The sequence below is a fragment of the Empidonax traillii genome, unplaced genomic scaffold (genome assembly GCF_003031625.1).
Source record: "Empidonax traillii isolate 1590-97213 ecotype Southwest subspecies unplaced genomic scaffold, ASM303162v1 scaffold22:size5013007, whole genome shotgun sequence".
NCBI classification, from domain to species: Eukaryota; Metazoa; Chordata; class Aves; order Passeriformes; family Tyrannidae; genus Empidonax; species Empidonax traillii.
The window spans coordinates 4410973-4437132 of NW_020955215.1; the positions used below are offsets into that span (position 1 = coordinate 4410973).

The 26160-nt window shown below is 36.6% G+C and overlaps 1 long non-coding RNA gene across 1 annotated transcript in view; it reads left to right on the plus strand.

Annotated features, from left to right (window-relative positions):
- Positions 1-4591: 4591 nt before the first annotated feature.
- The window catches only part of LOC114066227, a 71020-nt gene continuing 49451 nt past the window's right edge, over positions 4592-26160 (plus strand). The window contains exons 1-2 of the long non-coding RNA XR_003573138.1: positions 4592-4708; positions 11627-11705. This is a non-coding gene — a long non-coding RNA (uncharacterized LOC114066227). The remainder of the gene's footprint in view (positions 4709-11626; positions 11706-26160) is intronic.

Sequence of the window (26160 nt, forward strand, 5' to 3'; positions counted from 1 at the left end):
CACTCCCTCCTGGCTCCCTGCTTAGCACAAATCTCTTGCTTATTCTGCAGTTCTGTGCTGTGCTGCTGCAGAAGAGCATTGCTGAGATAGAAGATGATATTCGAGAGGGAAATGAAGAGGCTGGATACACTCTATGGAAGGGAAGAGGGAATGATGTGGAAAATAAAGAAGAAAAGGCACAGGCATAATGCTCTAATTAGCCTTGTCCTGCTTCTACCAAGCTGTTCTTACATCTGAGCCATCTGCTGAATAATTTGAATCACCTCCTTGTTACTGGACTGAGTTGGGAAAAAAAATCACAACACTTCTTAGGAATTTTCATGGCTATTGGTTTGCCTCATTTGCAGCTTACCATTTCAGAGTGCTGCTGAAGGTCATTAGCCAACTAAGTTTAAGCTGGATTTGTACGGTCACTATGGATTTTTAATTCACTTGATTATCTCCATGTTTTAGCTTCGCTGTTTTCTTAAATGGTGTCCCATGTAGATCAATTTTGAATTTTTATAATAAAAATTTCAGAAGGAGCAAGTTTATCCTTCAGCAATTGTCATCCTACAAGCCACAGCCCCAGGACTTCTTTTTTGATCTAGAGCTTTGCTTTGATTAAAATCCAGTTCTGAACTGTAAAATGTCTAGAGTTTGTGAGCATCATATGCCACTCAGTAAATGGCTAGAGAGGATAATCACTTGCAGTATTAAAAGTGTACATTTCTAGGTAGAATTTGTGATATTTATGCCTCTAGAAGTTCTTTCATCTTTGATGGCTAGACCAAGAAGTCTCCATTATTAAATTTCTATTTTCCATAAATGAAAACTAAACTGCCTTAATAAAGGACCGAGATATTGGAAAACTCATCCATGTGATACCTATTATTTATATATTTAATGTCTGGCCCCAGAACATCTTCAGTACTGTTGGTAACATTTCTTAATACATGCAGTAGACCTGGAGTTTATTTCTACTCCTTGGCAGAGTGGCCTTCTTCCAGCTTGCAGTGATGCTTTGGGACCCAGGGATCCAAATTGTCTCCTAAATCCAGTCACAATTTTTTAATTAGAAGACTGGGGGTTGCTCTCTCTTTTCAAAATCTGTATTGACCATCCAAACCTTGAATATAGACCCCAGCCCATCAGGCTTCCCAAGTGAAGGCATTATAAACTGAAAAGCTATTTTTGGACTCTGTCAGTCTCTTCCCTGTTTCTCTCCCATTAAATCTTCATAGATTTTCAGTGTATTGTGAAAGTTTCAAAAGCGGGTGGAGCTCCTGCTCCTTCAAAATTTATAGAGTGGTATCTGAAGGAATTGTCATGATAATTTTGCCCACTCCCTTATTTTTTTCCCCTTTTGTTTCCTTTTACTTTTTTTTTATTATTATTATTATTTTTATTTTAAACCAGGGAATTTCTGAATTCCATGCCTTTAGCATTCACAAGTTTACTGTGCCAGCCTGGCTAGCTGAAGCTGGTGACCTAGAAGTGCTGGTACAGCTGTAAATCCTTGCTGTAGATAAACTGCTAGCCTTTTCTTTTATCAGCAGCAAACAAAAGCAGGACCAGCAAAAAAATAAAAATAATAATCAAGAAAGGTGGGAGCGTGTATGAAGTACTTTGAGTTTACAAATTTTGCAGAGAAAATGACCAAACCTTCCAGCTTATCTCAGGAATTCAGTTATTTTCCACTCTTTCAATAGAAAAATAACTCTAAGCCCGAGAGAGGTAAATATGTTTATTATGTAGTACTGATTTGGCTTCTTTCTCGTGCACCCTTGTTTATGTTATTGTCAGGCATTGACAGTCCTTGAATTTCTAATATTCTCTTGTATCCTATGGATCTATTTTCTGTGTGTCATAAAAGGCACGCTAGCAGACATTTTCCCCCTATGTTCTCCCTCATAAATATTTGAATTTGTTAACTCTGGTAACGTTCAGAAATGCTAATAATGTTGAGCTTTCTCCACCTCTGCAGCTACTGCTTGTGTCTGATTTTGTTTAAATGAGACTATTGCTTTCACAAAAAGGAGGCTTAACATTTCTTAGTGGGCTGCTACCTTGTCTTTTTCTACCAAACCTCTAAAGATCATGTTTCTCTGTGTTTTCTTTGTGGGTGATGGTGGATGTGCTGCTGGATATTGTCCCCATAATTGACAGTCCATGGGTTTGACTCGTGCTGTTACTCTACAGTGGGTACCATTTCTAAGGCAGTGGATCTTTTTGTGTCATCCATTTCTTGAGGTTGTATTTTGCTCTCTCCAATTTCAGAGGAGAATGGTGTGTTATGTGGTGTTTGGAAAACCTCAAACCTGACGGGGAACATTACCATGCCATTCCTGCTAAATGAGTCCATAAAGCTCCATAAGGCTGTTTTTACTCCATGAGTTCTGATGATCCCAGTAGCTGGTGCTCTTCATTTTGGGACGTGTCTGAGGCAATGTGCTAATGTATGACGATGGATGTTCATGATGCACGTCTTGAAAAATTGAGGTTTGAGGACTTTAGCCTCCTGATAATGCCAAGGTTTCAATTTAAGTCATTAAATATTTGGCAAATAGGTATCAATATTGTTGCAGTTGACATCATGATTTACACCACTGATGTGCTGAATTATTGAAGATAAAACGTTTGATAGGAATCTATCTTAACATCTTGTTGCTCTAGTATGCATTTTTTTTTATCTAAATAAAGAGATAAGCCAATTGAATATTTCTATGACAATAGGCACATCTTCATTAAAGTCCCTGGGCTGTGTGTGTTTGTAGAAGGTATGGAAAGATGTATTCTTGCTTTGTAGCTTTCCAGTGATATGCCTTGGCTTTGGAAAGTATTTGGAAAAGAGAACAAGGATTTTTGCCTCTGTTTCCAAAGCTGAAGTTACATGAGCAGTGATAGTACAAGATTAAATTCTGGCCCTGTACATTCAAATCTGTATGATCAAGGTTTACATGTAATTCATGGCATTATCAAAAGTAGTCACATAGGAATATTTGAATTAATGCAGAAAGCAAAAAGCTCCGTGCCCAAATCATTTAAATGGACTTGTGTAAATGGCACTGAACTTCTTAAATCCCTATATAAAGAATATAAAGGAGTGTAAGCCAGACATCTGCGTGATCAAGCTGGTTTCTAATTGCAAATCATTTTTTTCAGGAGATGAGCCAAACATCTCTGTTATTTTTTTAAATAAGATATTTGTGGGTTTTTTTCCTAGCATCTTCTGTCTAAGATAAAATCACCAGGATAAAATCATCGAGGTGTTGGGAGTCATTGCTTTGTGGTTAGTCCATGTTTATTATAAATGTATCAGCAGCCTCAGGAAAGCAACCAACCCATAGCAGCTGAGTGTCTAGTGGCAGCAAGATGGGCAGATGATGTAATTAGTAATGCATAGGGGGTGCCTTGGGTTTACAGTATTTCACTATCTATATGATGAAAATACTTCCTTTTTTGTTGCTGACTTGAGGTTTTGTTTGTTTGTTTGCTTTGGGTTGAAATTTATTTTATGGTACTTTGTAATAGCCTAGCATTTATTACTGCTATTTCACCAGAGGACTAAGCTAACAACTTTTTAGTTTTCAAGGTCAAGGAAGATTCTGGGGGAGGACCAGACTCAATGTAAAATTCCATATAGGGCTGATGTACAAGAGAATTGACATTATACCTACACATTACACTGTGTACCTTGGAATTTACTGGAAGAGATTTTTGCCCGGTTGAATTTTTTGGTCTAACTTATTAAAAATTATGATTTGGGCAACATGAATCAACTATAAAATGTGACAGGGAGTTGATATTTTCTAGAGAAGTACCTCCATTAAGGATTAATGGGAGGACCTACTTCCTTTCTGGAATATCTTTAGTGTGTTTATAGCATCTGCTTTTGCTAAATGGTGCAGTGTGTGGAAATGTAATGCTGCTATTCCATAACACATGCCATGAAAGAGGCTGAGATATCTCCAGGGTCAGTTCCTTCCCATAAGCAGGGCCTCTTATGGATGGACACGTGGGCTTGTTGAATCCACACATCCCTGCTGTACCAAGCTAATGTTGGTAACAGAGCTGCTCCACGGTGCCTTGTGGATGCTGAGTTGCAGTAAATATTAGCAGATGATGTATACCATAATATTGGAACATATATATTAGCATATGGATCTTTCAAATAAACATTTGTGTATTCCTTCAGCTCGTAGTGCCATGGAAAACCTTTTGAAATCGCGGCCTAAATAGAGTGTTTAACTTTGAGGAGCAGCCTGCAGCGTTACACGAGATATCCCCCAACAGACTTTTCTTCATGGGCTTATAAATCTCAATATATTAGGAGTAAAATACAGGGTCCCTATCGCAGAACACCAGGTGAGCACTGCCATGAGTTTTGTGAGGCCACACATTTCAGCCACTCGATACGATATTCAGAAATGCGATCATCAGAAAGTGTTCAAAACACTTCATCTTACAACATGCTTTTCGTGACCCCAACTTTCTGATGGTTCAAGAATAAAAGTCAAATTGAAAGTTTAAACAATAAATCTAGCTGTGTTTTTTTTTTTTTCCCTCAGTTTGGTGTTTCCTTGTCTTTTCGTTTAGATGTAATCACAGCAACGACGGACTGAGGGCAAATGAAATTAAACCAGTTGGGTGAATTAGCTCAGCAAGGGACGGTTCACAGGAGGGTCTTTATCTACTCTTTCCACAGACTGTGTGTGCATAATTGCAGGTAAGTGCACTGTCTACATTTTCTTCAATAGAACAATTATAATAGAAATTATAATTAAAGGTCTGATATTATACTCATGACTAGATATTTGGATCAAAATTGTACATGCACTAGCTTGAAGCCCGTTCTGAAAATGTATTTGATTAAATTTATATTTTATTGCATCCCTTCAGGGGTATGATTATGCAGCCAAAATTACTCAGTTAATGTCAAAATGATGCTTATAAAAACTCGCCATTTTTATTAAGTATTTCAGACTTTAAGTGCACTGTTTTTTATGTTGAGCTATTGTTCAAAGGAAAGTTCATGTATAAATATCTCAGTATATTACAGTACTGTGCTTGTAAAATTTTCCCAAAATAATATATATGTATGTACCATTACATGAATTTGAGGTACCTGAGACCTTTTGAAAGGCCATGGCAGAATCAAGCACCTAATTACTATCTGTGAAAATAGCAATCTCATGTAAATGTCTCAGTGCTATTAGTCACAGTGGGAATGAAGACATCTATTACTCTGCAGAAAACGCTGTATCAGTTTTCATGATAGCTAATAACAGAAAATCCTATTTGTCACTGCTGCAAACACAAATTGGGAGGGAGCACTAATGCTTCTGCAAAATACCTTAATTCAGATCATCTCTAAATACAGCACAGAATGTGAAAGTTACTCAGCAGCCTCTGTAAAGGTACATTTCATAATAGGTTAATCTACAGAAACCAGGGACGAAATGTATCTGAGGATTTAGTAGACAATATAGCCATGCTAGAACATATTGATGAGGCCTTTGAGCCTGAAAAATAAAACATGACAATAAGTTATTTTAGCGTAGGAATATAGAGGTGACATTTTCAGCTTGCATTTTCAATACACAAACCTCTACTTTCGGATGCACGGGGAGTACATAAAGTGGCTTTTGAAAACACTGTATTTGTTCCCTAATTTTCCTTGAGTATAAATGTATTTCTTCTTTAATGAAGTCACTGACTTAGAACAGATAAGAATAAATTAGAAAGTTTCCAAAATTCAGTGATATTAAATTTAATGTATGTTTTATGTTGATACAGTAAAATAATTTTGTTGATCTTAAAGTCACAGTTGGACCAGTAATCCAGGTCTTAACTTGAATTGATATTAGATCAGCTAGAGAGTGATCTACACCTTTGCATATTCTAAATATTTTAGTGAAACCTGTTCAAGAACTCTTATATCCACATATTGCTAATGAAAGATATGCTAAGACAGGAGTTTCTGTATGCATCTTGTTCTATCTTGTTTTCAGTTTTTCCATGCAGGGATTTAACAAAGTCTTGATTTCATGTGTCTTTTTAAGATATGACACAGAATATGTTGGAAAAACTTGGTGGTATACCTAGAAACTGAAATTTGTTGTATTTAAAGTAATATTAAAAAATGAAAAGAAATAGGATTCCTGTAAGGATTTGATTCAGCGCAATCTTGGTTATCCCTAGGCCTGGTAGAATCACTTACTGGTTTCTGTTAATTGTGTGTATGAAAAGTGGGCACAATCCCAGCTGGAAAACAAACAAAACACACTTGCTTTTGTCTGAAGCTGAATCTTTGCACTGAACCTGCATTATGAGTTGCTGTTTTCCATCATAGCACTGGCTTGCTGGTTTCCTATATTCTCTTTGTGAATATCTAACAAGTGTAGAGAAGCTTGAGATTTCTTTTTCCTTCAGGAATCAGCGAGGACAAAACCAAAAGGAATTTAGCAAGATAAAAACAGGAAGGGCTGCATATAAGCAGATGAGAAGGTTTCCCAACTCTTTTGTTCATTATCAGAAGTATTCTAAGTGACCTTTTGATATGACATCCTTAAAATGCTTCAGAAATTCCTGCATTTCTTCTCTGAGATTCTAATTCAACAGACCTAACTAGTGTTTTCTTTCGTATACTTTTCCTCAATGCTTAGTGGGGCAGATAAAATACAGGTTCTTTAGAGACAAGGGAATCCTGGTTTGTTTTGCTTTATTTTGTTTTTTTTTAAACTGTGAATGGTAGTTTTAAGATTGATATAGCAATGTCTGTTGGTAAATGGTGCTTCAATTTTAACCCTTCTAAAGGAGGTAGGTTCAAATTTTGAAAATGAAGGAGGGACTTTACCATGCATTAAAGCATTTGTGGTTGAATGGCATATGTAAAATTCCTACAAAAAAGAATGGCACTATATAAAACTAGCTTTAAAAATTGAGATATTAACTTTTATATATATAAGTAACTTCTCATGCTTTCTCTGTACAAGTGGAATTGCTTTCACAGCATTTTCTGATTACCCCGTGAGTAGATGCCTCTCTAAATGTACACGTTTTTATCTTCACATTCTCTGAGCTAATAACAACACTACAGAGCTACATTTTTATTATTTCACAGTCTCACAAGCATTATACTACCTCAACAAATGAGGAAAACTGGAAACTTGTACTAAAGAATGAATAGTAAGAAAAAAGGGTTCTGGTGCCCTAGATTCTGGAGTTAATTATGCAAGCCAACTCCTGTTGTTACAGATGGAAGACTATAATGTCTAGATTCAGAGATGTGTAGGTGCCTAACTCCCATTGAATTCAAATGAGAATTAGGCTCCTAACAACCTTTCTGAACCTGGGATAAAGTGATTTCAGCAGCACTCGGTGTCGTTAATGTGGAATTTCTGTCTGCTTCAGTGCAATTATTTTGCATTTACTCCGTCTTAGTAACAATAAAACCCTGGCCACAGAGTTAATTTGTTGTCTATAAATGGTCTGTGATTTTACTCATTTGAAAGAGAAAGTCTTGCAAAAGAAACCCTGTTGAGAAAGCGTGTTTGTGATCTGAAGGAAAAACATTCTTCTCCGAGATGCATCCCCACGCCTGGCTTAGATCGCTTGCAGCAATTTCCACCAGTACTGCAGAGTCTGCCTTAGAATGCAGAGGGAGCAATGTGTCTATATATTAGTGAGGCCTTTCATTAAATCTTTACTTTTAAAAATAATTGCTTCTTTTAATCTATAATGGAACATGGACTTACAGGCTGTCTGTGATTAAAATTAAACCTTATTTGTCTTTTAATATGGTGCTATGTTCATCTGTAATTGAGTAGGGATCGATGCCAGCCGCGTGATGGGCAGCAAGCTTATCCAACATGACGGAGATAGATTTCAGGGAAGACAGACTTTGCTGTTTCTATGTACAAGTGGGATGAGTAGACCATATCAGCAACATTTAATTATTTTGTAGGTAATTATTCATTTGAGGGACACAAGTTTTCAGAGCAGTATTGGAAGAGAGGGGAGACCGATGCAATTACCATTTGGCTAAGTGCACTGTTTGCACTGGTAGCTGGAAAGTCATAACAAGCTTTTCATTACACTTGAATAAAGGAATGCTTTATGCAATAATAAAGGCTCAGACTAGTGTTTAGTATAATACTGACTTGGAGGAAAAGAAAAACAAACAAAAGAAGCCAAATGATGGAGCATGTATTCTTTCAATTTTTATTTTTTTTTCTTTTTTTGTTAAGATCCTTTGCTCCTGCAGAATCATACAACAATTTAGTTTGAGTAGGACCTCTGGACTTCAGCTAGTCTAACCCCTTTGACACATTAGTTCTGTTTGGATCAGGATGCTCAGGGCTTGTGCAGTGGAGTCTTGAACACCTTCAGTGATGGGCATTCTGTAACCTCTTTGGGCATATTTGACCATCTTTATGATAAAACCAGATAATTTACTCCAGAGCAGAGGTGAGGCTGACAGGTCTATGCTTGCTGGGATCTCCCTTTCTGACCTCTGCTTTCCAGTCATCAGAAACCTTTCAGGAACTTTTACTGATTGCCATGACCTTTCAAAGATGATAGAGAGCAATCTTACAGTGACATCAGGGCACATCCTTCAGCACCCTCACATACATCTCACATGATCCCATGAATTTGTGTATGTCCAAGCAGGTTGAGCACTCTATAAATTTGTCTGCCTCTGCTGTGGGTACTGCTTCACTCCCACAGGAAAAATGGGAAGCATCTGCTACCTTCAAAACTGAAAGGAAATAAATTAATGAATCCTCCCAAATGTTATGCAGACTTTTAAAATGAATATGTTCCCATCCAGCTTGAACAGTCTTACTTGAAAATGTGTTTTTATATATGAACCATTGTTCAGGAAAACTAGATTTCTTTCACTGCATTTTCTGTGTCTCTTGCACCGTAAGCAATTGTTAGCTTTATGCTGCTTACTAAGCTATAAATATTCATATACTACCAGTGATACTAGAGGAGATACCCAGTTTTATTAGCAATAGCTGTGAACTGGAAAGACTATGACCAGAGCAAGTATTATTTAACTATTTAAATTTTCATCACTTTATTTTTAGAGAGCAAATAATGGTGATTTTTTTTTTCCATGGGAATGTTCAAATAGTGGTATTAGAATGTATGAGCTGTTAAACCACATGACTTTTTGTCTTGGCTTGGGCAGTTTATACTTGTTCAGAGTTTCAGTTTTCTGTTCATTTATTTCTGAGTATCTTTCAGCTACAGTCTACCAAAGACATCTCTCTGTCTATCCAACTGCAATATCCATTGAGACTACATTTATCATTTCCTTGGTTAGTGCAATGTGGCATTTGATCTTCACAACTTCTCTCCCTGTCCTAGAATTTGTTCAACTTAAGAAAAAGAAGTCACTAGTATTTAAAATTTTTGGGGTGACACTAATGGCAAGCATAAGTAACTGTTGTGGTTTAACCCCAGCCAGCAACTTTAACAGATAAAGCAAAAGCCACATGCAAGCAAAGCAAAACAAGGAATTAATTCACCAATTCCCATGGGCAGGCAGGTGTTCAGCTATTCCCAGGAAGGCAGGGCTTCATCAGGTGCAAGAGTCACTTGGGAAGGCAAAACCCATCATTTAGATATCCCCCCCACCCCTCTCTCCCTGGCCAGGTTTCCTTCCTCTTTTCCATGGTTTATTGGTTGGGATCAGCTGCCCTGGCTGTGTGTCCTCCCAGCTCCTTGTGCACCCCCAGCCTCCTCACTGCTGGGGTGGGGTGATGGCCAGGAAAGGCCTTGACTGTGTGCAAGCCCTGCTCAGCAAACAGCTAAAGCATCTCTGTGTTATCAAACCACTTCCAGCACAAATCTAAAACACAGCCCATACCAGCTACTGTGAAGAAAATTAACTCTACCCCAGCTAAAACCAGCACAATAACTTTATACTCTTTCTGAACTATCATTAATGTGAACTGTAGTTTATTTTTTTTTTTTGTCTTGGTCTGGTAGGACTTGTTACTCAGAACAAAGAATGTAAGAAATTTCCTTTTCCATTATGATATTATCAAAAGCTATTTCATAAAGTAATGGGATGCTCCAGTGTGCTCTCTGTGCAGATAGTTTTTAATACCTGATGTAAATAGCTCAACTTTGCTGTGTTGTTAAGGAAAACACAACCAAGTCTGAAAAGCATAATTTTTCCTTCACTGTTTTCATGCAATTCTCCAGATCAATAAATAGCCCCCAAATTCATAAAAAGATGTCCATATGCCTCACCCAGGGGAATGGATTTAGCAATTTGTAAAACTTCTCACATTCATCCTTTAGTCCAACTCATTCACTGTTCATCCATTGGAGGCCTTTAAGATTTAGGGAGGGTATTGAAAGGGAAAAGCATCAGTCACACAGCACAGAGGCTCAGTTAAACAGGGAGGCATGGAATGTGTCACTTGAACAGAGGGATGCAGATATTTCTGTCTCCAAGCAGTCATATATACTGAAAGACATAGTGATTGCATGTTCAACCATGTTTTGATTTTTTGGGCAGTTTTCTTTTGCTTTTTTCCTAGAAATGCACATAGTGCATAGATACCATGAAAGAAGGGACACAACAAACCTAAGGATACATATAAATGAAGAAAGGGAATTTCAGGAACTGGCAAATTTTAAAAGTCAGATAATTAATTCCAAAGTTTTCCATTACTTTCAGATGTCTTATTTGTTCATTATAATGGCAAATTAAAAATACTGTTTAATAATTTAAGGTAAGAGTTAATTGGTATTAATTTGTTGTTATGAAGTTAAATCCCACAGAATTAATTATCTTCTAGAAGTCACCAAGTGCATATCATGACACTGATTTACCACAGCAGGAGCTTCCATTTCTTACAAGAATGCATTAAATAAAATTAAAACAAAAATACACCTCCCAAAAGTTGAAGTTGCCTTTATTGACAATAATCATAACTAGTTGTTGATGCCTAACATCAGTGAGTTCAGCAGATCTTCATAAATTCTTATGGAAGATCTGTTAACAATGTGAAAATTCGATCTTGTGGTTTTCTTGAGACTGTCATGGCATGAAGGGAAAAAAAAATTCCAACACAAAACAAACCAGAACTTTTGCTTATTGATTTTTAGTATTTAACACAACTACATAAATCTGTTTAGAAAAGGTCTAGTTATTTAAGAAAATAATCACTGGAACATTTTAGCTCCTGCACCATGTCCACCAAGGACAGGGTGTGTGTTTTAGAAAACTCATTAGTGAAACCATCTGTTCCTCTTTCCTTCTGAGCTCTGCAACTTTGTGTGACTTCCCTATTTCCAAAATGTCTGTTGTTCTCATCGCAAAGAGCACGATCAGACTGAAGAAATCTTTCCAGGGATCAGAGACGATGGATATTTCCACATGGTTCATTCTTGAGCAGAAGTGCCTTGTAAAAGAGTTTAAAAGTTAATTAGCCTGTTTAAATTCCGGGAACTTAGCACCAGAGTGCATTTAAATTTCAGAAATTCTTAGGGAGTTATTGACCCCTTGTAAGTGCCTGTCCATTTTGGATCCCCATGAAAATATCAATGGTGCTCCATTGTTAGGTTGTTTTTTTTTTTTTTCTCTTTTACTTATTCACTTATTTATTTTTTATTTTAGGTTTTTCTGGGGGTTTTTTTGAGGTTGTACTGCCAACTGTCTTTCTCAGTCTGGGTCACTGTTGCTTGGGATGAAAGAGGTGGGTGAGTCCCTGTCTCATAATCAGTATTTATGGACTATAAGATCATGTAGAGATTAGAGATGATTTAGTAAAAGAGGGATGTTGTTACTGTCTTGGTATGTTTCCTAAAAGCACTTATGCAGCAGGAATGAGTGGTGTACGTCTCTATATAATGATAAAACCAAAAGAGAAACTTAACTGACCATATTGAGACATTATAAGTAACTGAAGCCATCGTGGATATTTTTCTTTCTACAATTATGTAGGTTTGGTCTGAAGCACTAGGGGAAAAGGAAGGAAAACTAAGAGACAATTTAGGAGGAAAAAAGTAATTTCTTGTTATACAGCTGCTGAAAAAGACATATATGGTGATAATAACATTAACCCCTTATGTTGAAGCTCAGTCTGACAAAGCACAACAGATATCCTTCCAGGCACTCTGCTGTAAGACTGGTTCTCTTGCCTTTTCCCAGAGAAGCACATTATGGTGATACTGAAGGGTTAGTAAATGGATTTAATGGATTCTTTTAAGTGTCTTAGGATAAACCTCATGCCCGCAAGGCAAACAGTTCGCTCCCTTTTTTTTTTAATATATGTAACCACACATCACTGTATTGAAAGAGAGTGTTTGTTTGCTTGTTCATTTTTATTTAGTACTTGACCAAATTGCCAATTAGACCTGTTGTATTAGCACCCCTCGGAAATTTAACACTGGCTTTTAAGTTTACTTAAAACTTGTGGTAGCAGCAGCTGCTGGGTTGTGTAACATAATCAGAAGGTGAGTCACTTGTCTTTTGGAGATTGATTCCTCTGCTGCCTGAATGGAGCAATATCGAGTGTGTGAATGTATCTCAGAAAGGAGAATGTCTAAGACTTGCTCTGTTTTTCTTCTTATTTATGCAGAGGTAAAGCTTTGCATAACGTGCATTTTGAAAGCACCCTTGTATTTGTGAGGTTCACGGAGCAGCATGACTTAGGGCTTTTACTGTCTAGGAGTGAATAAATGGATTCAGAGATCAAGCCCCTTGCCATCTGTGTCTTTATCTAGAAACATTTCTACACCTTCACCATGAGAACCAGTATAATATAAGAAGAGGTAAGAAGGTATGTGATTCCATGAAATCATAATCACCTGTTCTGCACATTTATAGAACTGCTCAGCATCTCTGAGTTTTCAAAACCTTTGCCTGGAAAAGAGTAAATACTTCACAAAAAAAGAAAAAGTAACTTTTCTCCATCCTTGGACTCCCTTACTGATTAATATTTTAGGCTCAGTTCAGTGTCATCCACCTTGCAGTCTTTGGTTTGCTTGGATATACAACACATTGTCATCTCAGGGTTTTGAAATGGAATGGATAGTTTTGGATCATTTGTAGGAAAAATTAAATTTGTCAAATCCTGTTGTGGTTCTAGGATTAGAAAATATGCTGTAGATAGGCTTAGCATCAGTTCTGATGTAATCACATTAAAACATTAGTATCTTATTATACCAAGTGAGTCACTAGAATAGATTGACATTTTTGATCCAGACTTTGCTCAACTAACACAGACATTGAAGTCATATTGCAAAGTAATGGACAAGGTTGTCAACTGCCTGATTTTGGCAATGTTCTTTCTAAATAATTTGCATATCAAAAAAAGCCTATGCCTGCTAAATTGTAATACTGTGATTACTGCCATAAATATTGCACATTTTTAGATTAGGAGAACCTAATCATTTTAGTTCTGTACATTATAGAGTTGAGTCCCCAAATGTGAAGTATGCAATTTTATCCCAGATACTCTCCTTAGGCATAAGCAAGGTCTGTATTTTATGATTTGTGTAACTGGATTCAGAGCACCTAGTTACTTCAAGATCACTTTCTTATTATGTTCCCAACAATGTCACATATTTAATAAAGATCATTGCAAGATAAGTTCTTATTAATTAGTGATCTATTAAATTTGCTGGCTGTTTTTGTTTTTGGTAAGCAAACTTTCATCATGGAAAACAATAGAAGTAGAAATACTAAGGGTTTAGGATATATTTAAATTGGAACTTTGATCCTGAGTTTGTATATGTTAAATGTGTCAGGATTTTTCACTTCACATGGGGTTTTTTTGACTGTCAGCAAACAGATAAGCACACAAAAAACATTCTCTAGCGTGGATTTTTGCATGCAAATTTGATACTCCATTACTGCATTGTGCACAACTTTGCAGAATTTTTAACTAATGTCCTTAACTGCTTAAATAATACTTTTTAGGAATATTTTTGCTGACTGCAGGGTTAAGATAATTTATCATTTGAATCTGAGTTTACAGTTAATACTGAGTAATTAAAAACACAGTATCTGGTTTCTGTGCAGGCAGCCACCCCATAGGTTACAGCAGCATCAGCACATTGTATGAACTAATTTCAAAGCATTTACTAATAAATTGCTTTGGATTTGTTTCACTTTTTATATTAAAATTTTCCTATAAGCATCTTTCCTTCTCAGACTATGTCACTACCACTTGTTTAGCTGTTATTTGTGATTTAGAGTTGTTTCTGTCCATATAGGTCCATTTCCCCAGCAGAAGACTCCCACAGTATTGAGCTTTTTTTCATATATTCAGGAGAAAAGAAATAGCAAGAAGAAAAAGCAAGAGACAACGAGAAAGATGAATTTGATATTTTCCTTACCTTACTCTACCCAGTTTCAATGGCTTCCCCTGCTGGAGAGGATGTGGTTTGGTGGGAGAAACCTTACTCAGAGCAGGAATTTTTAAATAACTGTATCCACAAGGTCTTCTCTTTGGCTTGTGCTCATTCAGTGCCTGAATGTATCCAGTAGAATACTGTCACAAGTCAATACTCAAATTTAAATAACTATCCAAATAAATAAAATAACAGTTGTTGAAATATTCCAAAGTCTTTCCCAAAATAACTGAAGAAAAGTGAAAGGTGATTGAGCTTAGGCAAGCTGCATTGTTCTCACAGATATGGTGCGAGTAGAACGAGAGGAAAAATTACTGAGGAAATTATTCACTGTGAGTTAATTGCTTAGTTCTAATGATGGGATTATCATCTAATAGAGTATTTTGAGCTAATGTTTGTATTTCTCTAACAGTTGTTAAAGATACACCCATCAGCTCCAAAGGTATGAAGATTAGTGACTAATTTTGGCATGTTGGAGGCATGGAACTACAAGAAACTTCTCAATTACACAGTTTTTTTGTTTTGTGGGTTGGGATTTTTTTTTTACAGTTTTCTCTATCTCAGATCTGCCATGAAATTCAGGAAGAATGAAGACACATTCCACTTTTGTTTGAGAAACCATGCACTCACTTTTTAAGTGACATGGGGATTATTTCCTTCTATATGTTTATTAATATAAACTTAATTAAAGACAGTGTCAAACATCCTGGAACCTCAGAGATTGTGACATGATATGATGGACATTTGACTGTACTCCTTCAAGGTAACAATAGCTCTTAACAAATATTTAAGTGCTTGTAAGATAATAGAATAAAGGTGAGGCAAAGCTACAGCAGAATAGAAATAAAGACTTCTGATTAAGTAATTAAATCCTTCATGTTATCTGAACACAGAGAGGTAGAAAAAGAATAGGATAAGTTTAATGTTTGTGAATTTGCAGGCTGTAAATATTTACATGCACAGTCAGACCAGCTCCTGGATGGAGAGCCTGAGCCATTGGTATGGAAAAAAATCTGTGCCAAATTCAGTCTTGGTGTCCTTGGGAGGGCTGGAATGAACATGGAATGACTCTGCCATAAGTGTGGTACTGATCCCACCAGGTGAATTTAAGGGATATGAAAGGAAGAGGTGCAGGTTAGAACTGACCTTTCCCATATTAATTACCAGTTTCTGAACTTCATTATGTTTCATGCACCGTCCTCCACTATTAATTCCCTGTACAACATGGTTGAATGCATATGTACTTGTCAGTCTTATTTTGTAAGAATTAATTAGTAGGAGATGCATGTATGAATTTTAACATTTTTGCTGTTGTTGCCCATGTATATTTTCCTCTGTACTGAGCAATCATTGCTTAGGATACCCTTCCATATATGGTTTACTATATAATGATGTATTCCCTGCCTATGCAAATTAAGCTTCCTATGCACATATATATCTATAAAAAAAAAAAAAAAGAAAAATTAAAGTGCAACACATTTCTTATTAGAAATTTACACAAGAGGGTTTTTAAAATTATTTTTCTACATAAATTGAGTTCAAATTAAATGTCAAATATAATTTGTTGTAAGAAGTTTGAAATATATGATAGTCCTTAGAGGAAATCTAAGCACTCAGCTCTCCTAGCCAAATTGTTATTTGCATAATAGTGAGCTGTAAGGTTATATATCATTATGTGGCAGAATGCCAGACCATAATCTGCACAGTAAAGCTACTGAAAACTTCAATCTGAAAAGCATTCATCTTAGAAAGGAGTTTGCCTCTTCTATAAAATATGAAGCATATTGACTTTTTTTTTTTTTTACCTTGAGCAAACAGAGCACTCCAATCTATTTCCAGCATTCTTCTCATTTAGCTGTGGTAGACACAAATGTAAAATGAATGTTGACATATTTGCTTAACACCCCTGAACAGATTAAACTGCTTTAGGACTTCTTCAGTAATCAGCCTTGAAAAATATAAACTAACATTCGCATCCCTGGAGAGATTAAATTATTTCAAAAGTTCTTTATTAATCAGCCAAGAAAAGATTGTTAAAAAAAAACAAAACAAAACAAAACAACAACGTTTTTGGCAGATATGCTGAATTCACCTTTTGATAATGTTAACCAATTTCACCATGTGGTGTAATTTGTCATAAACATAGGTAGTTTGGACACTTTCTTTAAGTTTATATCTAAAAAGTCTTCTTAATTCATGACACTTGACCAAGAGGGTGTGAATGGATCTATTCAGAAATCATTAATGTCTGTGATTGTGTGTCTGGTTTTTGTGGGGTTTTTGGGGGGAAAGTTTTCAATTATTTTTTGTTTCCTTGTTCCTGTGGGCAGATAGTTATATTAGCTGCACTAGGCACTGGCATTAGTCTTCACAAAGTTGTATAAAAATGTCCCATAGGGTGCTGGCCTCAAGAGTTTTACAGGAGTAAGTGGCACCAGCTGAAGTGACCAGGATCAAGAAGGGGCAGATTTATGACTTTATTTTCAAGACTGAAAATACCAAGAGATGTAGTGGATTATGTTCTTTCCTGTTTAGAAATAATAACATAAAATGAGGTAATATGGTGATATCATGATTTGATCTTATTATGTTCATGCTCTGTTTGCAGGTAGACAATGACATGGGGTTTTCCACAGGAAACTCACCGGTGAAAGCGAAAATAATATTTGTTCTTTATATTTTGTATGATATCAAGAGCTTTGTGAAGCAGATGAATGTCAGGGTTCATTAGGTGGCTGTTAAATTTTGGTAAACATTCTTTCAGTGATCAATTCTAATCCCGCAGATTTGGAATGTCTGTCCTATTAGATCTAAATTGAATGCACCTCAGTGAACTTTCATTAAAAACTGCTGTTTTACCTTTCCCCCCCCCTTTGAGATGTGATAACACTTGTAACTGATAATTCCTACTGCCACTGTATGCACAGGGGCTCGATCACCTCATCCTTCTAATTGCAGTTGTTTTAAAATGAAAACTTCTACTAAAGAAAACAGTAATCAAGCCCAAATCCCAACATTTCTAATACATCCTGCCCCAGTAGGAGTTTATTCTTTCAATTTCTAATTAAAAACCTTTCAAGGAAAGACAGTTTGAGTCTGAGCCTGTCAGGTCTCCCCTTGTCCTTGATGCATACTGGAAGGGGGGGGGGGTGTTGGATAAAAAAAGCCAGAAAGAGGATTTTACTTTTAAAGAAGCTCCATTTTCTTTAGACATTTGTATTCAGATATTACACTCTTCTTCTCATGGGAGCAGAGCTCTGCTCTTCAAATGAAAAAGAAATAATAAAACACATCAGGAACAGTGGACCTCAGACCTACTCTTTCTCTCCTTCTCTTGGAATGTTATTTCCATATAGAAAGCTACTCTAATGGGACACTTGTAAATGGCAGGGAATTTAGCCCTTGTGGAGTCTTCTCCAGAAATTGGATTTTTGCTTAAGCAAACAGCAAACCATGCAGCAGGGAAAAAGCTATTTGTTTGGCTGCCTGTTGAAGGGCCTTACAAAAATACAATTCATTCTGCTGTGATCAGTGTAGTATGCACTAAAAAAAGCACCACTTTGCCTCCCTTGGTTGTTGAAACAATCTCTTAAGTACAGTAAGAGTTAATAGGAAATCAGTTCAAATTTTAAAATTTAGTTATAAGGGGAATCGTGCAATCCAGCAGTTATCATTAAGCACAGATTTTACTAATGGCTATCAAAACCTCATTTTCTGTTTATGCTTCTAGGTGTCTGTCTAGTTTAAGGAGAAACTAAAAATCTAGACAAACTGAAAGAAAATCAGGATATCTTTTTCTTCTTCAGACTTTTTTAATGTTTCAAAGCTCCTCACTTGAAAGATGCCATGAACTCTTGTCTCTCTGATTTGGACACTTTTAATCTGTGCTAATTAATTGACTTTTTAGTAGGAAAAGGTTGTTATAACTTGTTGAAAATAGTCCACCACAGACCTGAATCATTTCTTTCAGCTGAACATGTGCACTGACATGCAGAGCTTTCCTGTCTGGGGCAGGCTAGGTTCTGGTCACTTCTTAAAACTAAATCACTTCCTACATATCTGAACCTGCCTAAGTTGCCATAATTTTGTTGTGCATGAATGGAACCTGTGTGTTCAAGTCTTCTTGGTGTAGATCAGTTCAAATTCTGGGAAGGACCAGTTGTAAAAATTTAGCTACTCCTTGTAATGATGAGATTTAAAACTCTACATATGAGCACAAAGATTGATTATGTTCTGATTGTGAAAGAGCTTTCATTGCAAAACAATTTTTACAAAGAGTAGTTGACAAATATTAGGTATTTTGAAAACAAATTCTCAGAGAAAATCCAGAAGTTTTAAAGAAACTGGAAAAGCACAGATTTGATTTTGATTAAAAATTTTAACTCCTTTTAGCTTTTGCATTGCATTGCAATAATATATTGAATTACCTGTACTAACTTTTCATGAAGGCTGTTGTCTCTCTAAATGTCTCTCTCATTGTTCAGTGAGTGATTCACCATCACACGACTCTCTCTTAAAAGGGAATTTCCTTTTGTGTGTACTTCTCTATTTAATTAATCCTTTTCTACCTGAACACTTCATAAATGTTAATCACTCTTTATGATATCTTTATGAAAGAATAAGATCCTCATTTTATTAATGGAGAGGATGGACAGGGGGTGAAATTCCATATGACACCTGACTCTATTTTCTCTCGTATAGTATGTAAGTCAAAAGAAAATTTAATTCTCTTACATTGTAGGATTTTGTTAAATTAGATTTTAGATTTTCTTGTTCTATGTGTATATCTTGTAATTCTTTTGTGGTCCTCAGCTGTTATTTCAAAGTCAGTAGTTCCATTTATTATTCAAGTTTCAGAAACACTATAAAAAATAGCTATTTTTTATTGTTTCATATTAATAACTAATAATTAATGCATATGCATTTTGTTTCAAAAGCAGATTTACAGAGCGAAAAAAATGAAAAAAATCTCATTTCCTTTCCAACTCTCCTCCACCAGTTGCATTCCACGCATATATATTCCTACAGCAATAAAAATACATTACAAGCTCCGTGGCATTATTTGAATTGGGAACAGAAAACAGTTTAATGGGGAGGAAGGGTGGCAGGAGGAGGATGGGAATGGGAGAGAATTCTTAGAGTGAATTGTTCTATTGTGATATTTAAGTGCTGCTTCAATTAGGGCTAAGTGAATCCTCACAACAAGGGAGACGGGCCTTTATAGTTTCAACTGGGAGGCAGGTGGTGATTAATTCTTTGGCATCTTTCTGTTCAGTCAGATATAGAATCGAGTCAAGTGCTTTATAGAAGGCGAAATAGCTCAGTGAATTATGCTTCTTCTCCATTATGGAGTAAAAAAAAATGTCATTAAAAGAACTCCAGAGTGAAAGTCACGGTATTTGAGAGTTCTCTGAGCACTCAGTTCATGTTCATTCAGGAATTATTCACAGGCTAGGGATGAGCACGTCCATTAAATTGTGGTCTTGAAACTTTTAAGCAATGTGTGATTTCAGGATGATATTTTTCAATTACACATAATAGGATGGGTGTGAACTCTCAGATCTCCTCACCTTCATAGTATTTATAGACATGCTTTCCATAAATTAAACCATTCAAAATTACATGGAAGGATTTATTTCGCTAACTCTTGACATGCTTCTTTTTAGTTATTAACATATTCCTTAGCCCTGATTCGATCTACTGGACTGGCCTTAGGAGTCCCTGTTTGGTACTAGTGCTGCATGTTTAGGCTGCATATAAATTTAATGGCAAAATATTTTATTACTACAGTACTCTTTGTTTAGAGAGTCAAAAATGTGTGTGGTACCTTTATCAGTCTTTGTATTGCCAAAATTAACACCCGAAAGTATGAAAAACAATCTGTAGGTGGAAAAGTCTTTGTACAGCAGTGACTGCAAAATCGCAGTTGCTTGGTAGATCTCAAATCAGTCTCTGCACACAAATAGGGAAAACAAAGTACTTTGGGCTACTCAGCTGAATCTTTGTGGTTTTAGGTGGTGAGCTGTGTTACTACAGACAGACTTAAGGGAAGTCTGCGTGGTTTGTGGTGGAGTTGTGACTATTGAAGATGCCCAGGTGATCAGAGGCCCTGAGTGATTTCTTTCTCTGAGTTTCCAGCTGACTAGGGCAGGAGAGTTGGGCTCCTCACCTTGACCAGCAGCAGCTCTTTGGGTCGTGGCTCTGGTTTCATGGGCAGCAGCACAGGCTGCCCGTTAGCAGAATGTCAACTGAACATCAGGGGGAACTCTGGGGAGTTACACTGGATGCTAGAAAGATAAGAAAGTTGTAAGAAGCACTTTTTTTAAGACAATGTAGACTGCTGTAAAATTAAAGCAAAGGTGGGTTTCCCTTTTATTAAGCAAAGGAAGTTTTAAAATGCTGTTTCCTTCTCTCTGTGGGAATCTCTATGCTGACTTTGTGATATGTCTTTATTATGATATCTAGGCTATATAGAAAAAACATCATATAATGAAAAAGACATTATCATTTTGGGGTGTTTTTAATTAACATCTTCAGATAATTGAAACATTTCCTGTGCTTGTGCCAGATGCCTTAAATGCTAATACCAAAAGATTTTATTGTAATAACACTAACTATAATTGAGAGTGAATATGTACGAATTCTCAATGGCACTGGGGGGAAAAATGCTCCAAAGGGACAGTAAATGTATGTATTTTGTGTTTTGGGGGAGCAGCAGTGCAATTACTATATAACCCTCACTTACCAACCATTTTAACCTCAGTTTAATGTGTGTGGCAGTTCTCCCAGAATGACCTTGATGCAGTACTGAATGTTTTGCATTTTTTATCAGTCTCACACAGATACTAAGAAATGTAATCCCAGTTAATGGGATATTATATCCAAACCTTATTTAACATTTTATAAATTGTATTTATATAAAACTTCCATCTATTTACAGTATATTAAGTAAAGCCCCTTTAGTCAGAGCGGAGCACTTTTTGTAGTGCACTGAGCATCTGATCAGTTATTAGTTTCTACATGGGGAGATGCTATTTAAAGACTTACAAACTCCCTTGAAGTAAATTGTACCCTCTGGCTAAAACCTGACACAGTGCAAACAGCACGTACAGAACCCTGGGCAGCGTTCAGTGGCAGAGCTGCTGTTCCTGAGATCCCTCAGTGGCATCTCCAGCCTCAGCTGTGTGAGCCAAACTTTAGTGCACGGGTACCTTTGAAAACTTCAAATGCTGTACAGCGCTATCAGGGCAGTGGAGGAGCTGGGCTCAAAGTCCACTATTAAAACTTCCCTCAAGGACATTTTTCATCAGAACTTTGTACACGGATGGTTCAAAAGACTCGGCTATTGATTTTTGCTCAGAAGTCCTCTCTCTCTTCTCGTATTGTTCAACGTTTTGACAGAATTTCAAAACCCGCCAGCTGTGGCAGCAGAAGATTCCAGCCAGGATTTGAGGTTGTTCATTTGATTTCTCCGGGCCGCATCCTTCCTGTGTCCTTGTCAACACTACAAGGAGAGGAGCCGTCTTAGAAGATTTCCTAAAAGGCAGAAGCAATTTCACAGCAATCTAAAAAAAAATCTGACCTTTCCACATACAGAAATCTCTCCTAAGTAAATAACCTTTTTAGCTGTAAAATTTTGTTGAGATGTTCATTTATCAAAAACATAGATAAAAATCACTTCCTGTTTATCTCCACCATTAAAAAAATTACATTAAAAAGAACCTACCACCAGCGCATGTGGACTGTAGTAAAAGCAAACAAATGTTTTGTTTGTTGTAGCATACAAAATAGTTTTATTTTGAGATAGAACTGTTGATTTAAAGTTTGTGATGCTGGAAGATGAGTAATTAATTATTGCCGTCTGCACTCCTGTCCTTACTCCTATTATCATTTTTATGGACACTGTGTAATGAGGTTCATTTAGCCTCAACTGCATTTCCAGGATATACAGTAGTTCAAAATTAATAGGATTTATGAAGAAGTTAATGAATGAGCAGTGTAATTATTTCTGCTTAAGGAAAAGCATGATCTACTTGATCTTTATAAAAGATATTGCAGGTCTTTTAATTGCTCAGTGCTTACATACTACGTTGATGGCTGACAAGGCTGACATTCTCTCGCCTTTCACTTGATTTCACTGAACACATTTTGATATTAAAAAAAAAAATCATCAATACCTTTCCTGATCTGGGGCTAACCACACTTCTGTTGAGAAGAGATTTGTTAGAGCCTTTTGAAAGTGGTTTTTGTCTTTTCACATATTCTCCTCTTCCATTTTATTTTATTCTTGCTCTGTATCACTGTTCTTTATAAGACTTCTGAATTCCTAAGCTTTAAGACTTCAGAAGAACATTTAAATAGGTACTTACCATCAAAAAGTGTATCTCTTATTCAGCAAGACCAGTAAGCACAGTTAATTTCCTGAATGTGCTTAAATCCTTATTTCCAGACAGAACATCTCCAGACATAGATGAATTAGCTAGAATATAGCCCTAATATGCTATCAAGTATATTGAGTATATTAAAAATAATATTTTGATTAGCCTGTTACTATATATATGTTTAAAGACCTCTTTCCAATTAATGGCATTTTATATAAGGAGGAGAGGCTTGTAATGTCTGTCAGACTCCAGTATTTCAAGATTTTCTAATTTTTCATTGTAAGACCATTTCTGAAGCACAGGCTTCAGTTTTGGCTATGGTGTTAAACTGGGAGATCATTGGGAAAATGAATTTTGAATACTCCTCACAGTGTTACCAGTTTCACAGATGCCCAACTTAGTATCTTGTACTGAACAGATTATTGTGCTCACTGAGTATGAATTTTCTGCTACCAGATTATAATTTTAATATATATTTATAAATATTCTTTTTTAAAGCTGCATAAAGCTACTGTCCTTCCAAGCTCAACCAGGCTATAGTTTCTCAAACTTAATAGGAAAATGCAATGTATAAAGAGAGGACTCTTCAGCCCTGGTGGTGCTACTGAGGTTATTTTGCCTAGGCTAAAAGAGGAGATCAAAAGACACTGATCTGTTAAAAGACAGACCCTAAATAAATTGATGTATTTGCACAATGACAAGAGGGAGCTTACACTCTGTTAGTGGAAAAGCTCACAAGCCACGAAGTCTGATTCAGAGGCAGATACAGCATGAGAGCTTTGTGAAAAACTCGGCTGAGGATCTGCACTGCACAAAATTGAGGTCAACCACACATGTTTTCCAGTCTGGGCCACTTGAATCTAAAATACAAAATGGTAAAATCCTCTTTCTGCTCCCACTTCCAGAAACAAGCTCCAAAATTTTGTCTTTGGTTTCGCTAATGCTGTTTCAGTGGCTCATCACACAGTTTTTGCCTTTGAGTCCTGGCAGAGGGTCTCTCTATAGTGGATAAAAGAGAGGCCAGCTAGGAAAGCCTGTTCTCCAGGTGTCCTTTCAGATAGTAGTTGAGGTGTATGTTTTTCTGTTCCTCTGCTCATTCAGTGGGTCCTCCCTAGCTAGAATTTTATCTACAAATTTGTGGCATTGGTTGCCCCAGTGACAATGTGTAAAGCTGTTGCTTATACTTGAATCCACAACCTCTATTTTCCTTTCTAAGTGGCTGTGTCTGTAAAGCTTGGCATACAACACCTAATCATATTTTTTAAAGTTTATTTCTTTCGTGAGATGTTGCTCAAGAGAGTTTATACAGACTTTTTCGTCTCTTCTTAATAAAAGCATTTTACTTTGAGAAGGATTGTGTTATGAAGGGTATTTCATTAACTTCAACATCCCCATTAGCTGCAATGAGTTATATTTCCTTCCCACAGTTACCTGTTTAGTGCTTTTGGTAAACAGAGAGGTGGTTTTACAGAAGATTATTTGTCTTCTCATACCCATAGATATTTTTTAAAGTTTATGAGAGTAGACTTCCTGTGGAGGCTGTGGAATAAGCAGAGTAACAGAATAGTGGTTGATGGATCTCCTGGCACTCAGTTAACACAAGCTGTGCTCCAAGCAGATTCATTCTCATATAATCTCTCTATTATACCTTACTATTGCAGAAATCCAGAATGTCTTTGAAATAATTTTCCCGTGTGGAAGGAGGTTGGAATGAAGATATTTTGGCGAATTTAATCTAATTATAGTCATGCTGAATTTTTTTGTTATCAGAAATCATCTGGGGAGTTTTAGTTTTCGATCAATTCTAAAATGTTTTGTTAGATATTGTACTTTAATGTACACCTTGGCATGGTTTTGATATAATGCACACCTTCCTGTGCATATGCATATGCACATCTCTTGTCATTAAAGATGAAAAGACTGGAAAAAAAAAACACCTCACAACAAAATCCCATCCGTCAGGTGACAACTTGTGCAGAGAGCTGTGAAGTCATCACCATAGCAGTAACAAATGGCTGTAAAAATACCATATGACTCCTCTTCCTGCCTCCTTGGTGGGAACAGAAGTGATGCAGAAGGATTGGGCTGCAAACCAAGAAAGTGAGTAAACAAATACCCCTACCATTTGGAACTCAGACTAGAGAAAATGCTACCAGGAAGAATCCAATGTGTGAGAACGGAACAGAATTGTTTAGAAGGGAAAAAGGGCAACCTACAAAGAAAATAAAAGATATAAACAGTGAAAACTGGGATGCAAAAATTGAGAGTTTGAAGTGACATGATTCACCACTTTATTGAAACACTTTCTCACCAGTTTAACTCAACTGAATTCCATGAAGTTGAACTGGCAAAGCCCTAGTGATTTGAATGGAGTAGCAGTAGAATTATACTACTCAAGCAATTTGGACAAATGAGTTAAAAGCTTGCTGACAATAAGGGTGTCCTAAAGGGAAAAAAAATTGCTCTCAACAGGAAAGAAGTGTCAAATCATTTTTTGTTCATTTAATATTATCCTCCTTTAACATTCCAGATAGTGAAAATACCAGGAACTAGTTTATTCCCCTGTTTCAAATGATTTTATTTCATCTTCGAAGTCAATGAAAAGAATTCCATCGACTACACAGGCATTAGCTCAGGCTCAGATAAGAGAGGGAATGGTGAGCAGATATTTCTGCCTTCACTTACTAGGTGACCAAATAAGCTCTATACAGCCATCCATTCTTTGCTAATGCTGCTGATTTGTTTACTTCAGAAATTGGCTTCTAAAGCCTAGCAATACTTCATTGCTGCATCTCAATTCAACTAAGTTATCAGTATCTTCACCTTATAGATTCCCTTTGCATCAATTCATGAGCTCTTTTTGGCTGTTCTCTACCTAACTTCAGATTTTATCTATTAGCTCTTAATGATATGGTAACTGAAGTGTTTAGGAAAAGCTTATATTCTTTTATATTGTCTTAAACCTGGACAGAGGTCTAAATTCGATTATTTGCACAGTATGACTTAACTCATTCCAGCACTTGTCCTCGATATTGATGAGCACAGTCCAGCATTTGGAGGAGCAAGAAATGTTTTAATACAGCATTGCACAGAGAATTTGCATGCACATTAAACATAAGAAAGCAGTGATGTGATGGAATTAGCCAGAATTAAAGGCAGGTTGTCTCTTTGAAGGAATGGATTTGAGTTTTAGCCATTTGACCATGCCTGTCTTGTGTTCCATCCCCCACGTGGAATGTGAGTCAGCAGTGTGGAAACACTCCTAAGGGGTGGTACCAAGAAGGTGGAGCCCAAGTCTGTCTTCCAGGGTGCCAGGTGACAAAAAAGAAGGCAGTGGACACAAATGAAACATGAGAGGTTCCCTCTGACCAGAAGGAAAAACTTTTTAACTCTGAGGGTGACAGGTTACCTG